Here is a 15,763-nt window from a genome sequence, read left to right as displayed (position 1 = left end):
TTTGTCAGCAAAGAGGCAGCGCCTGTAAAAAGTGGAACATTCTATAAAAAGTATATTACACTTGAGTATACTATTATTTGCATATTCATGTGTCTCTTCTCTTTGTCTCCAGTACACTCTCCTCAGAAAGAACATCAAATAAAAGTCTGCCCTGGAACTTCCTAATACTCATGGATGTGGGGAGTATAAAATGCTGTCTATAAGTGCATCCACACTATTTCCTATGGAAAAGAGGGCATCTTCATTACATTCTCATCAACTGTTGCTCTCCTGTGTTTCATCAGTCTACCCAGAAAATTAGACTCCTGTGGAAGCAACAGCACAGCACTGCAATATCCAATATTTCCCATCTGTGTTAAGAGGCATGTAAAGTGGCCTTGATGTGTTAGTGATATTATTTATTTGTTATTCCATTTATATCTCAACTTTCCTCCCTCAAAGTAGTGTACATTGTTATCTACCTCCCCATTTTATCCTTATAACACTCCTGTGAGGTAGGTGTGACTGGCCCAAGGTCACACAGTAAGCTTCATTGGTGAGTAGGGATTTGAACCCCAGTCTCCTAGGTCCCAGTCTAGCACTAATTTCACCTATTACCTTTCTGGTTGGGGCCATTTCATTTGCACAGCTTTTTGGCAATATTTAATTTGTATTTTTGACTACTTAAAAAAAAAAAGAAATTGAGCAACAGCACACGAATGAAAAAATGTCTTAACTCAAATGTACAAAATGATTTTTAAAAGCCCAAACTGCCGTTTCAGTCTGTGCCATTTTATCACTGTGTTTATTATTATTTTTCCATTTTACCCTTTTCATCTACTTTTTAACATAACTGAAGTAATTGTGCAGTGTCCCTGAAATGGAAAAAGTGCTTTGGTACGAATTTTTTTAATGTTTGGAAACAGATAATCAAAAAATGCTGTGCTCAGGTGAATTGCCCCTTCCCTGCCCATAAAGCTGCATCACACTTAGTAGTGTAGATGAAACACACAACACTTTTTACCTAAAAATGTGAAAAGTCAATTGCAATTCTGCATATATCTAACAGTGGGAGGACTACTGGGTAGCGTTAAGAGCCACCAGTTAGGAAGTACCCCATATGAGAAGTGCAGTTTGTGTGTGCGTATGTTTTTAGGATTGCAGTCCAAGTATCTTATTGTTAGCTGCTTGCTTAGGATGAGTAACAGTTCTGGGCAAATTGCCTGTCAGAGTCACCACTCAATGTATATGTGCATAGATGGGCTGGTATATATTTTTTAATACTTGCAAAAATGCCATGAGTATAGATTGTAGGCGGGGTTTTTTATATATGTTGTCTCTTCAGCTTTGTAATGCAGCTTTCCCCAACTTGGTATCCACCAGATGTATTAGACTTCAACTCAACCATCCAGGAACAAAGGCAATGCTGGGTGGAGCTGATGGGAGTTGTAGTGACAAACTTCTGGAGAGTAGCTCTAGCTCTAGCAGCACGATCTAAGCTTGCTGTAGGGATTATGCAGGTGCTGAGAGGCCAAAATCTCACTGCAACACATCTGAATTCATCCTAGAAGGGGAAACTACCAGCTGTCTAGTCACTCACTACTGTATTGAGATGAACCTACCTGATCCATTAGATCAGTAACAGGCTTTGCTTTCTGGCTTACTGTTAGTGAAGACCAGATTGGTGGGCAACAGGGCCTTTTCAGATGTGGCTCTGCAACTGTAGCTTTCTCTTTTTATAAATTATAAATTATTTTTGGCCAACTCTTGCATGATGATGCTGGTGCACTTTTTTGTTTGCCTTACCGTGTTCCATCAGTTGTCAGTTTGGGGACATCAGGTGTGTGGAATAACCCAAGATAGGACTACCTAACACCCTTTAACCTTGCTCACCCCAATGCAGTTGCAGCATCTACTCCCTTCCTGCACTCTCCTCTGCACTTTTTAGGTAGGCCCCCTTGCTATTCTCTTCTCTCCCCACCTCCTTGATCTCCAAGTGCTGAATTTCAAGTCAGAAGTCCAAGCTGGCCTAGAAACCACACCGATTAATCGAATTAGTCCTTGATGCTGGTGGCTGCAGTTCACTCAGAGATTTGGGATGGAGGGGCACACGCTCAGAGTCCCCAGCACCCAGAAACAAGTCCTGCGGCTGAGACCTCCGAAGCCTTCCCCTTCCCCTCCCTCGGCCTTCCACTTCTCTGTTACTACTCCTCTCGCTCTTTCACCCACCTTCCCTTCAGGGGGAGAGAGCAGCAGCAGCAGCCGTGCTTCTGGTGGCGGGTTCGGATCCTGCGGGCGATTTCCCAAGCTGCACCGCGGCGGCGCTCTCTCGCTCTCGCTCTCTCTCTCGGCCCGTCGCTGTCACCGCCAGTAGGAGGCTGAGGCGGCTGCGCTTTCCCCGACCGGCCTGCCGCCCGCCGCCGCTGCTGCAGCAGCTTCTTGCAGGAAGGGAGCCATCGCTACTGCTGCTTGCTGCTGCCGCCGCCATCATGGTGCCCGGGGCAGGAGCCGGAGCCGCGGCCTGGGGGCTCTGAGCCCCCCATCACCTCTTCTTCCCCCGTCGCCCTCGCCTTCCTCTGCCACCGTCGTCGTCATCGCGCCGCCGCCGCCGCCCTACTCTTTCCCCAGCTTCGGGCCGCCGGTAAGAATCCAGCCGCGGAGGGGACGGGAGGCGGGCCCGGGCTCCTTGGTGGGGCCTCGTCGCCTGAGCTCTGTGGCGGCCCCGCCAGGGAGGGGCGGGCGGAGGGAGACGCTTCGGGCCTGGAGCGGGTGGGTGGGTGGCGGTGCGAAGTGCGTGAGGCGAAAGGGGGCTGAGGGGAGGGGAGAGTCCGGGCTCCGTCCCCCCCCCCGCCTCCTTTCCAGATCCCGCTTGCACGGGGCCTTGCAACTGCTCGCCAGGAGGAGAGCTGGGATCTCGGGCGAGCGAGCGAGCAGGCCTCGCTGGGGCTCCGGTAGCCCTCCGAGCCCTTCGTAGGTCAGCAAAGGCAAAGGCAAAGGAGACAAGATATAGGCAAACAAAGGAGGAAGGGGGCTATGGGGGGAACGGGGGGGGCAGATCTCCCCCGGGAGGCTTCCCAACCCCCCTACCCCCCTTCTTCTTCTTTTTCTTCTTCCAAGGTGGCCTCCTTAAAAATAAAAAAAAAGGAGAAGAGAGCCTGGCAGACAAAGGGACTTGCAGGGATGACCGATCTACAGAAATGCACATTCCTAAACCTTTGGCCCACAGTGATTTCTTCCTCTCCCCTCTTTGCAGTTTTTATAACCTTGAGGGTTGTTGTTTTTTTAAAAAATAAGTCACATAGGCTACCCTTCAGATGCTTGACACTGGGACAGTCATGACTACAAAGGATGACCCCTTGCCACCAGCCCCTTGAACTACCTAAACCTGCGATTGACAGCCTGATTCAGAAGTGGCCAGCCCCAACTCTGGTTGCTTCCTGTTCCAGCAAGGGATCCCTAGGATTCCTGAAGACAGCCGGGCAAACATTAGAGACAAAGGGATTGACAGATCCCTATGAACAGGCATCTTCAACACCTAACAGGCAATTTTGTCCTGCTCTGAATGTTGCATTTTGATATAGATGGGTAGGTAAATCTCCTGCAGGACTTTCCCCCTTCCTCTTTCAGAATTGTTGCCGCAAGAGTAAGTCTCACAGAGACCCACATGCCCTGAATCTGAAGAGCCTGTAAATAGATATGCAGAACAGAGATATCTAGCTTCTTTTTCCTGTTCAGCAGGGGACTCCAGTCTCCTTAGAGACAGACTGACAGAAACATAGATTATGGCTGCAGGCTTCTGCACACTTACATGGGAGTAAATGCCATTAATCTCAGTGGAATTTACTTCTGAGTAAGAGCATCAGGCTGCACAAGACTGTCAGAACGTGAAATGCATCAGTTTCCAGATGCAGAGCAATCTTAAACGTTCCTTCCCTCGCTTCCAGTATAGGCCCAAATACATTTCTTTTTCAGGTACTGAATTACGGAACTGAGACATGCACGCACATACTGTCTACTTCCTACAACTACTGTTTGGATACATAACTTCGCCTAGCTCATACTCCTATGTGATAAGGATTTTGCAGTATACTGTTTGGGCTCATTTATTTGTAAATAGTTGTATATTAAGGTACATACCTTGTCATAAGGAGAGCATTGCTAATTGGGCACCAAGGGGTATTTACTAAGAGTCAACCTTAGCATGAATAGGAAGATAAAACTGGGGTGCCACTATGGACCCAGAAATACACTTACTTCTAAGCTATAGAGATACTCGAACGTCATCTACACACTTCCTGCTTCTTCTAGCATTGTGTATTTCTCCTTGGGAGTTCATTTGGAATGATTTCAGTAGAGATGCATGAATGGAAGATCCTGCATTGGAATTGGTCACCGCTATGAATTTCTGAGGAAAAGTTTGTCAGCACTAGTTTCTGACTATCTGTCCAGAGATTGTCTCTAAAAATTTGTGTGATTGAACAATTCCAACCCAGAGGTTTTTATATTTATGCCTGTATGGGAATAATTTCAAAGTGTTCTCATAAAGAAATACATTGAAAATGGCCAACTCAGTTGTTGCTAAAACCTAGCCCAAATACATTTGCTTTCCTTCAGAAATGGTTGTGGAAAGGTCAGAAACATTCAGATCCAGACTTAAATGGTGGCCTACATAAATATAATCGTAATCCAATATCTGAAATCAGTATTGCCAGATCTGTGGCTATCTGCTACCTACCACAATTGAATCCACTATCCCATTCCCTCTTTAGTCTGGTTACATTCCATGTAAACAATATTTTGGAGTAAGTGCTTGTGGGGCATAAGAGAGATCATCAACACTTTCCATTTACAAGTTGAGACACTTATACTGTAGATGAAAATTCAGTTTTAGATTTAAAGTTTTCCTAAAATGTAAGATTGTATTCATTTTCAACATAACAATGGGGCTAAAATATGTGAATTCAATAGATATTTTCAATTCAACTATCAATAGATAGTTTCAATTCAATTCAATTTCAATACAATTTTTGTGAGGCCTTCTTGCTCTGTGTCATTTTTAGAAGATTGGGGTCCAGTTATGTTGGATAACATTCCACCATGTTTTTTATAAGTGTCTTCAAAAAAGAGAGAGACCTTTATAGAGTTTTAAAGGTACAATATCCTTTCTGTTGGTTATCTTTGTTGTGTAACTAGTATTTTCTAGGTTAACTGTTGTTACTAGTTTGAAGGACCTTAGTCTTTTTGGATTTTAATCTTCAATAACAATTGCTTTTTGTGGGACAGATAGATGTTGAACTGCCGGTAGTGATTTGGGAAAAGGCTTTCTTCCTTTTCAGAATAGAGAGTTGGGAGAGCTTATTTTTTTACACAAATGCTGGCTGCGGTTCTGCCAGAGTTATCCACAAATAGGTTCCTCAGACTTCAGTAGGACTGGCAGATGTGCAACTTTGTGCAGGGTTGTAGCCTTGATATTTACTTAACTTTGAGAAGGGTTCATTCAGGCTGGGGCTTCTATTAAAATCTGAATGCAGAACTAGTTTACCAGTTTTGAACAAACACTTGTGGCTGGCTATTTATTATAACACATCTTGCCCTGAATGTGAAAATGTGAGGCTGTGCTTTTGTTTGTTAAACATAGTTTTTGTCTTTGCAAAAAAACTGGGGTTTTGGCCTGTGACCATATATGATAGATAACCGTTAAAAAGATAGAGGACTATGTCCAATGTTGGTCCTGTTCAGAGTAAACCCTTGGATTGACATTGCTTACTTAGGTCCATTTACTTCAGTGGTTGTACTCTTAAATATAATGTACTTGGATACAGTCCAAAGTAACATGTTTTTGATAAATTATATACATTTAAACTGATACCTCTTCAAGTCATGTCTAAGTGATTAGAGGAACAATAAGGTAATGTAATTACTACTAAAGTTTCATAAACTGGGGTTTTGCTTAGGGTTTTTCTGTTAATAATCTCTTTATCATTCTGACTGCTTTGGTCTATGTAGCAATAGATCAGATGGTGATAGAAGGACACCCTTTTAAGAGCTCTCATAATTCTGCAGTTTGAATATAACTTGATAGAGAATTGAAAAATACTGAACTTTACTTCTCTCTTTTCATGTATTGGAGATGATTATTGGATGCTTCAGAATAATATCTGAAGAAGAAAACCTCAACTACAAATGTAGAGTTGGGATGTTATTTCTTTCTTTCACAAAAGGATTCTCTAATTTAAGATCAGTTGCAAACCTTTCAGAAGACAGGTTTTTCCTCCAACCAGCTATGGTAATGCTGGGGTTCCTTTTTGTGTGTGTGTATAAGCACCTAATCATTCTTTAGAATTCAGTCAAAGCCTGCAAGGATTGAAAGTTAATATTTAGACTATTAATTAAAGAGTATCCTGCACACCACTGGGTAAAGAAAAAGTATGAGGTGAGATCCATTGTGACAAAAGCGGTTAATTCCTTCTTCTTTTCCCACCTTGAAAGCACCTGCACCCTGCAATATGCTCAGGGGGTTCCCCAACTCACAGGAGTGTATTTGCAAGGTGCACAGGGAGCTGCGGGGGGGGGGGAGAAACGGAAGTCCCACTGCATGTTGACATCATTGAATGTTCACCATGGCCCCTCCACTGAGAAACCATATAGAAAGTCATAAGCATGTAACAGGATGTGAAAGTACTACCCTTCAACAGGTGCATGGGAAAATTGGTTTGACACAGGTATATTGGAACACTGCATTTTTGAAATAGGAATATTGCCATTAAAATCTTAGTTTGCAAGGGGTGATGTTGTGCAATTTGGAAACTGCTCTGTCTACTCGGTTTGAAGAGATTATACTTTACTAGGGTCAAAGAGTGCCATTACCTTTCAAAATTGAATGAAGGCGATCAGTGTAAAATCATCATCTTAGCCATTTTATCATTCTCTCTATTTGAGATTGTCAATAGAGCAGTACATTATATCCTGTTTAACATGAACACCTAACTCTGGGTTCAAAGCAAGTAAACAGCCCCCAGCCATTTAAGAGAATTGATATCATTCATTACTCATCACTATAGGTGTATATACACATATTTCAACAGAGCTAAGAGCTAACACAACTCTCCAAAATACGTAATGAGTGGATGCCACATTTTCCTAAAATGATTATTTTCTGGTAAACTGTCTTATCTAGCTTAATTTGAAATGTCAATTTTTTTTGTGATAAGAATCTCCCACACTTCTAAGAGCCATTGTTTCCTTGTGGGTTGCCTGGGATCCTTAAGTTGTCAAGCCATCAAGAATTTGGTTACAGCAAATAAAGCAACTAAAAGCTGCTAGGCCTTGTTGTACCAACTATATTATTAAATAGATCACATATCATTATAGCACTCTAGTGCAATATTTTATTTTTTGAGCAATTTCACATTTGCACTGATTTTTGAATTTTGCAAAGCATTGCATTTGATTGGCCAGTTTCAATGAAATGTTATCAATGAAATGTTATCAACAGGTGTTGCTAACTTGTGGGCTGTATGCAGGCTCCTAATAGGGTTTTTTGACCCTCCCATAATTTGCAGTTTAATTTTTTAAAAAACTCTCCTGTGGATCCTTGCTGTGATGTGTCAAAAGGTTTATTGTGGTCCTCCAAAGTTAACATTTTTAACCCCCCCCAAAAAAAACTGTTTTAAACTGACTGCTCCTGCGATACTGTAATGCCAGAAGGTTTCATGACCTCTCAACAATTTGTCCCAAATTCCTCCCCCCATCACTCCCACAGCCCCCCTGCTGTGATTGCATGGTATGAAAAGTTTTTTTCCTGACCCCCAGGAACCTCCGGAAGTGTCCTTAAAAAGGGGGAAGGCTCGCTTCCTTTTACAGTTCACCTACACTCACTTTTTCACTTTGGCCACATCCACTTTGACATTTGGTCTCCATGGATTAGTGTGGCCCTCAGCCTAAAAATGGTTAAACACCCTGGTTCACAACATTACTTTATTTTTGCCTTTAAAAAAATGTAACATATAGTTTAATTTTCCTTGGATGATACTCATTTTTAAAAGATACCACAAACAATGCACCTAGGCTGCTAATATTAAAATTGGCATATGGTGATAAAAGTACTCTTTAAACGTTAGAATTGCAGAATTTGGTGTGATGGAAGATAGTAATTTTGGTAAAATGTAGGACCACCACCCATTCATCAGCAACCTGAGGACCCCATCAGTCCAGGTGGAAGTATTTTGTAGAGACCATGTTGTAGAACTGCTGATTCCACATGACTCAAGCAAGAAACCCAAGTCAGCTTAATGATGAGAACTTTGGAAGTACAGGTAATAAATATCCTGGCCCTCCTTTCTTTTTGTTAGCCAAGGCAATCAGACTTTCTAATAGGTGCTTACCTGCTTTAAAGGTGTTGCACACAACTTTTATATAAAAGACCAAATACACAAATAGTATCTGTGTGGGAGAAACCCACTTATCCTTAAAATAGCAAATGAGCTCACAGAAGAATGATTATACTCTAGAACACCAAAGATACACACTTTTCTCAAAGTATCTGCTCCATCTGTAGTCTTTTGGCTGTTATCCAACAGAGAAAGTCTTATAAAATGTGTAATCTTACTGGAAGCCCCTGCCCAGATCATTAGTACTGCTATTTGTCTTGGTTGTTATTTATTTGAGTTAATGCCGCAACCTATGAAATCTGAAGAGGTTTACAAAAGTGAAATGCAACAGGCAAGCTGGAGGCTTCAATGGGACTTTGCACCTGATCAAATGAGCTGTTCTTTGAGCATGGTAGCTTACACAATTGTTTCCAGTGCAACTGCCCAATTGACCCCTGACTTGCTGCTGTTGTTCCTTTACCAGTGCTCCACTTGTCGCTTCTGCACAGGAGATACCCAGCGTTGCAGCAGTGGGTGTGTGGGGCTTCCTGTTTCCCTCCTCCCCAAAATATCCATTCAGTCTGCCCCAGAACAGATTTTGGGGGTGTGCGGGGAGCTGCAGGGGGAAAGGGAGGAGGAGGGGAGCCCCATTGTGCAAACAGAAGTTCGTTGTGCAAGCAGGTTGACACCTTGGATGCTGTCCCAGGAATTAATATGCACAAGTTTCTGAAATGGGATTATTGCATGCATCTATATTGGAATTGCTTTTAGCTGTTTCAGTTGTTTGTGTGTTTGCTGTCCTGGCCCTTTTTGGGAGGAAGGGTGGCTATAAATTATTATTATTATTATTATTAATAATAATAATTAATTTATACCCTGCCCACTCTGGCCGGCTTCCAACAAAACACTAAAATGCAATAACCTATTAAACATTAAAAGCTTCCCTAAACAGGGCTGCCATCAGATGTCTTTTAAAAGTTTGGTAGTTATTTTTCTCTTTGACATCTGATGGGAGGGCATTCCACAGGGCGGGTGCCACTACCGAGAAGGCCCTCTGCCTGGTTCCCTGTAACTTGGCTTCTCGTAGCGAGGGAACCGCCAGAAGGCCCTTGGCGCTGGACCTCAGTGTCTGAGGCAGAACGATGGAGGTGGAGACGCTCCTTCAGGTATACTGGACTGAGGCCATTTAGGGCTTTAAAGGTCAGCACCAACACTTTGAATTGTGCTCGGAAACGTACTGGGAGCCAGTGTAGGTCTTTCAAGACCGGTGTTATATGGTCTCGGCGGCCGCTCCCAATCACTAGTCTAGCTGCCGCATTCTGGATTAGTTGTAGTTTCTGGGTCACCTTCAAAGGTAGCCCCACAGAGAGCGCATTGCAGTAGTCCAAGTGAAAGATAACCAGAGCATGCACCACTCTGGCGAGACAGTCTGCGGGCAGGTAGGGTCTCAGCCTGCATACCAGATGGAGCTGATAAACAGCTGCCCTGGACACAGAATTGACCTGTGCCTCCATAGACAGCTGTGAGTCCAGAATGACTCCCAGGCTGCGCACCTGGTCCTTCAGGGGCACAGTTACCCCATTCAGGACCAGGGAGTCCTCTATACCCGCCCGCCTCCTGTCCCCCCAAAACAGTACTTCTGTCTTGTTAGGATTCAACCTCAATCTGTTAGCCGCCATCCATCCTCCAACCGCCTCCAGACACTCACACAGGACCTTCACCGCCTTCACTGATTCCAATTTGAAAGAGAGGTAGAGCTGGGTATCATCCGCATACTGATGAACACCCAGCCCAAACCCTCTGATGATCTCTCCCAGCGGCTGCATGTAGATGTTGAAAAGCATGGAAGAGAGGACAGAACCCTGAGGCACCCCACAAGTGAGAGCTCAGGGGTCTGAACACTCATCCCCCCCTACCACTTTCTGAACACGGCCCAGGAGGAAGGAGCGGAACCATTGTATAACAGTGCCCCCAGCTCCCCGCCCCTCTAGACGGTCCAGAAGGATGTTATGGTCAGTGGTGTCAAAAGCCGCTGAGAGTTCCAGCAGAACTAGGAAACAGCTCTCACCTTTGTCCCTAGCCCGCCGGAGGTCATCGACCAGTGTGACCAAATTTAATAAATAATAATAATAATGAGAACTGTCAGATGAGTATGGAGTCCTTGCTTTCAATTCTAGTCAATGGATTAGCCCATGGTCAAATGTTCCCTTAAGGCAAAAATGCCCAGTGGAGTTGGTAATTTAACTGTCTGTTGCATTGCGATGTCACTGGATAGAAAAAAGCAGGGCTAAATATTCCTCATCCCGTTCTCCTTGCACATAGCATTAAGTAAGCCAGTTTTAAATCAATAGCACAACATGAACAAAGAGAAATAATAATTTTATATTTTAGAGTAATAATGTTGGGAACATTACAGTACAGATAGTCAACATGGTGCCCTACAGATGTTTGTTAATCAAGAAAAAAATATTTAATTGCTTTATATTGAAAATGATTCAAAGCAGAAATACAATATATTAACAATCAAAAAGAGACATTTAAAAGCCTTTTTGTGTGTGGATTACATAGTCCCCATTTCACCAAACAGCATGACCAGTGGTCAGGGTGATGGGACTTTTAATTCAGCAACATCTGGAGGGTACTGTGCTGGCTAGCTCTGCATTACAGATTCAACACATGCAAATCTGCAGAGCTCCAGTCTTTTTGTTGCAGAATACAAGCTATGATATTGTGGCTCTGAATGGCTGCATCTGAACATTTGAAAGACACTGATCTTGTTGAACTTTCTGCTTCACTCATGCTGTGGAGTTAAATGGCATTGCTTCAGTCTTCGGATTTGCTCATATGCCACAGGAGAAATTCTCCAAGTGGCAGCTCAATTCTGTTCCCTCTTGTTGCTGTGATAGCAAAGTTTTGTGCCACAAAAGCTGTGGTGGCATGCAGAGCAGAGCAAGGGAACAGTTCCTTGCTGGCACAAGGATGTACTGGTGTTAGGAAATGTCTTTGCAGGGACCTCTCTTCCCATCTTGAAAACCTCATTGCACAGTGCTTCTGTGATGTGAAGGGGATTTTCTCCTCTGCTTGAGTGGTAATACCAATGGCTTTTAGTGCTTTTCCAGAGTGCGAGTCTAGCTCCTGGTCAGCAAGTGGAACTAGCATTCACTCTTCTTTCCAGTTGTCTCTATGCGCAGAGTATCAGACTCTTAGAAGCATCAGTGATTCCATTCTCTTTGGCAGTTACACTTTTAAGGGTGTGTTGATTTCTTTTGTTGAAACGGAACATAGCGTATTACCTCTAAACCTTCCTGTACCTTACAAACCCAGTCTCACTTTCACGTGTACCATTCCAATCTTTAAGATGTGCATCTGCCAAGTTGAAACAAAAGGACATGTAGAGAGGTTATCTTAATGGCTGCCTCAAAATGGTGATACTCTCCTCCTTAGAGGCTCACAAGATTTCAAGTCTACAGCGTTTTGCTTACTTAGGCTGACTTTCAGTGCCCTAAGTCAAAAAGATATGGGGCAGTAGTGGCTTTTTCTATTTAGTGTTACATTATTCCCAAGCTTTCAAAAGGCAGGTTTGAAATGGAAATAAATAAATTAATAATGTTTATACAGTTTAATGTTGTATAAATATGCTAAACTAACAAGTAACAGTTGCAATTTATGACTTTGTTTCGCAAGAATTACCTCTGCCCATTTGCCTTTCTTGCTTTGCATTTCAAGTGATTTAATTCTATAGAAATCAATAGGACCAAATCAATTTAAAATATAGTGTCATTGTTTAATGAGGCTGTATTTTGGTATAAAACCAATTTCTCTGTAAGTTCTCTATTTATCATGACTTTATTCTTTCATTGAACAACATACCTTTTTAATACAGGTCTTTAAAACATGGACTGGCCAAATGGCTGGGACCACCCACCTGCCAGTTTCCTGATATCATAATGACATCAGTTCACTGATATCTCTTAAAGTTCAAAGGAGGTTGCTGCTACCTCTGATCAGCTGATGGGAAGTTAGAGGGAGCCCCTGTGGAGTCTCTGCAGAAGTGGAAATGCTCCTAAGATAAAACAGTACTGTATAGGAATTTTACTGGCATACTGTTAAAAAATCTTACATGTAATAGAAGAACTTTCTTACTCTTTTATTACAGTGCTAATTTTTTATTTTTTATTGTAAAGATCAAGAAAATTGACTGGAAGATATTCTTGCCTGTAATTTTGTGCACTTGAAGCTCAGTGTATACAGAGGTTAATCTTTCTGCTATTAACTCTTTTGGGGTTTTGAACAAGACAGGGAGTTACGTCCCAGCTCAGAGCAGAAGTTTTTATACTTGAGCAGTATGTTTAGCATTGCTGTGAAAGGCTATACAACTGAATTCACTTGCAAAAGATGTGAAAAGGTTTTTTGCATGAAAGACAAGACCAGTGCTTTTTTCTGGGGGTACTCAAGGGTATGCAGTACTGGCAGCTCCCCCCCAATGTTAAAAGTATGGCACTCACTGTAACAACTTCATGGTGAGTACCAACATCTTTTTTTCTTCTTTTAAAAAGGCACTGGACAAAACTAGAGTAGTAATGTGTACTGATGCATTTAGATTCTGTGGCTGGGGCAGAGGTTTTTGTTATCGTATGTGGTGGATAATGATATGGCAGTATCATAAGCAATTATTGATATGACGCTACGTATTCTCATCCAGCACTGGATAATGACGCAGTTACATGACTGTATATGCAGCTGTCTTATGCTGAGTCAGAACATTAGGGCACCTTGCCTTGTTATGTTTAGTCGTGTCCGACTCTTTGTGACCCCATGACCAGAGCATGCCAGGCGCTCCTGTCTTCCACTTCCTCCTGCAGTTTGGTCAAACTCATGTTAGTAGCTTCAAGAACACTGTCCAACCATCTCGTCCTCTGTCGTCCCCTTCTCCTTGTGCCCTCCATCTTTCCCAACATCAGGGTCTTTTCCAAGGAGTCTTCTCGTCTCATGAGGTGGCCAGAGTATTGGAGCCTCAGCTTCAAGATCTGTTCTTTCAGTGAGCACTCAGGGCTGATTTCCTTCACAATGGAGGCATCTTGCCTAGCAGTGCCAATCCTTCAGAAAAATCTCACATTCTCAAAACTGGGTGATGAGGATCACATGAAGATATGAAACCATCTTATAACAAATCCAACCGTTTCATCATCTTGCCCTGTGGTATATATTCTGTCCAACAACAGCTCTTCAAGGTTGCATGCTGAGACTTTTCCCAGCCAAGATCCATTTTTAACAGATAACAACTGAGCCTGGGACCTTCTCCCTGCAAGGCTTGTGCTGCTGTTGCTGAGCTATGATATCTCTGTGATTCTTAAAACCTTGTCAGATAAGTGGCCTGCTATATTGTTTCATTGTACTGGCAGACTAGAATGGATCATTCCTGACAACGTTTCTGTTTGGGGCTATTATTAATCTGAACGTTACTTTTATAGAATCGGATCTAGTGGTAAAGAATTATTTCCTGCCTTGCAACCTAATTTGTTGCTTTGTAGATCTTTGCCCAAACTGGAACAGGACAGGCTGGTCTCCTTTGCGTTGTTTGGTACTCTGGTTACCAGTTTGGTCTGAAGTGTTTGGTCCTTCAACCATTCATAATAACAAGCTGAGGAAATACGCATACAAAACCTGTGTATTCACATTGAATCTAGGACTGGGTGATGAGAGCCCTGCAGTATATATGTGTGTCTGAATTACTTTTAATTATGTATCTGATTTATTCATAAGATAATTTCTAGCTCATTCTTCCTCACAGGGGAGGTCACAATAAAATAACACTTCAGTGAAACCAATTCACTTTTTAAAAGCAGAGAAAAATACAGCATGTCTTAAGAAACACCCAGAGAGGCACCACTTGGGCTCCTCACTGTCAATGACAATTCCCTAATGGGTTGTATCCAATTGTGCCCCTCTGCTGATTGAAGGCTCTTTGTTCCAGTGGAGCTGCTAAGAGCTGATTTGCCACTCTCCATCTGTAGTATCCCTTGCCCTCTGCTGGAAATCTGCAGGAGAAAGGGAGAAATTTCTAAAATCACTTGCCCTCATGGAATCTCTGCTGGATCAAGGAGCCCTCCATCAACAGAGGGACAAAATTGGACACAACCTTATGTCTAAATAGGTCAAGGGCCAATGATTATGCTTCAGCACTATACAGTGGTACCTCGGGTTAAGTACTTAATTCGTTCCGGAGGTCCGTTCTTAACCTGAAACTGTTCTTAACCTGAAGCACCACTTTAGCTAATGGGGCCTCTTGCTGCCGCTGCGCTGCCAGAGCCTGATTTCTGTTCTTATCCTGAAGCAAAGTTCTTAACCTGAAGCACTATTTCTGGGTTAGCGAGTGTGTAACCTGAAGCGTATGTAACCTGAAGCGTATGTAACCCGAGGTACCACTGTAAATCCTTTTCTTTGATGTTTTCAGTTCTGTGGTTGTACAAAATATCAATTTCTCCTGATACTTCCTGCTTCCTTTCCTTTTGTAGAATCATCAACATGATCTTAAATGTATACTGGAAAATCTTTTGATATGTGACTTTCAAAACACTCATATATCTGTAGCTTTTGAATTGAATCTAATGGTTTTTATATTTTCCATAAATAGCCATAATTCATTGTAAAAAATGGTGTGAGATGCATTGCAACTAGATGCAGTGCAGTAGAGTTGATCAGTGTAGCAGAGCTTGAAACTATGCAAGCACCATGGGTCAATTTGCAGGCAGCAGCATGACTACTTAGGACAGGAAAAAACTATTCATTGCATTTTCCACAGGTTTTTTTATTTTATTATGGTAAGGAAAATATATCAAATTGGATTCCATCCTTTCTACTACCTATCAAGACCTAGTAAAATATACTGGGTTTTTTTTAAAAGTATGTAACTATTCTGTTTGTGAGACTGATATAGGATTTAAAGAATTTGGGACAGTTGCTGAATTGATGAGCATGCATGTTCTAAAAAAAGTGATAATATTTTTAGAAAATAATAAACTGCAGGATTACTTAAGTAAGTTATATATAGTTTTTGAGAAGGAGGGAGAAGTCTTCTTTTAAGAGCCACTATTTTGTTCCAGGGAGCATATTAAAGTACCAGAGCTAGTACATGGTGTATAATATCATGCATTTTGTCAAGGGTCAGTTTGTTTTGGAAACACTTCCTTTTGTAGATACAATCCAATTTTCCGGCTTACCTATTGCAGAATTCCATTATTTTTTAAGTTTCAATGAAATGTCTCTTTAAACAAAGCTGGGTTTTTTTCTTACCTAAATACCGTATTTTTTGCTCTATAAGACTCACTTTTTCCCTCCTAAAAAGTAAGGGGAAATGTGTGTGTGTCTTAAGGAGCGAATGCAGGCTGTGCAGCTATCCCAGAAGCCAGAGCAGG

The 15,763-nt window shown here is 42.3% G+C and overlaps 1 protein-coding gene across 4 annotated transcripts in view; it reads left to right on the top strand.

Moving 5' to 3' along the window:
* The first annotated feature begins 2,431 nt into the window (after positions 1–2,431).
* The window catches only part of ZNF148 (zinc finger protein 148), a 34,415-nt gene continuing 21,083 nt past the window's right edge, over positions 2,432–15,763 (top strand). For 2 of the 4 annotated variants that reach the window (XM_053404461.1, XM_053404471.1), the window contains exon 1: positions 2,432–2,620. The gene's annotated coding sequence lies outside the window, so the exon portion shown is untranslated. Of the gene's footprint in view, positions 2,621–3,096; positions 3,565–15,763 lie in introns of all 4 variants that reach the window. The other 2 variants (XM_053404450.1, XM_053404443.1) reach the window with 2 other exon arrangements.

The sequence above is a fragment of the Podarcis raffonei genome, chromosome 1 (genome assembly GCF_027172205.1).
Source record: "Podarcis raffonei isolate rPodRaf1 chromosome 1, rPodRaf1.pri, whole genome shotgun sequence".
Taxonomy (NCBI): domain Eukaryota; kingdom Metazoa; phylum Chordata; class Lepidosauria; order Squamata; family Lacertidae; genus Podarcis; species Podarcis raffonei.
Note: the sequence above shows the minus strand (reverse complement) of the source record. Positions and strands in the feature narration are given on the sequence as shown.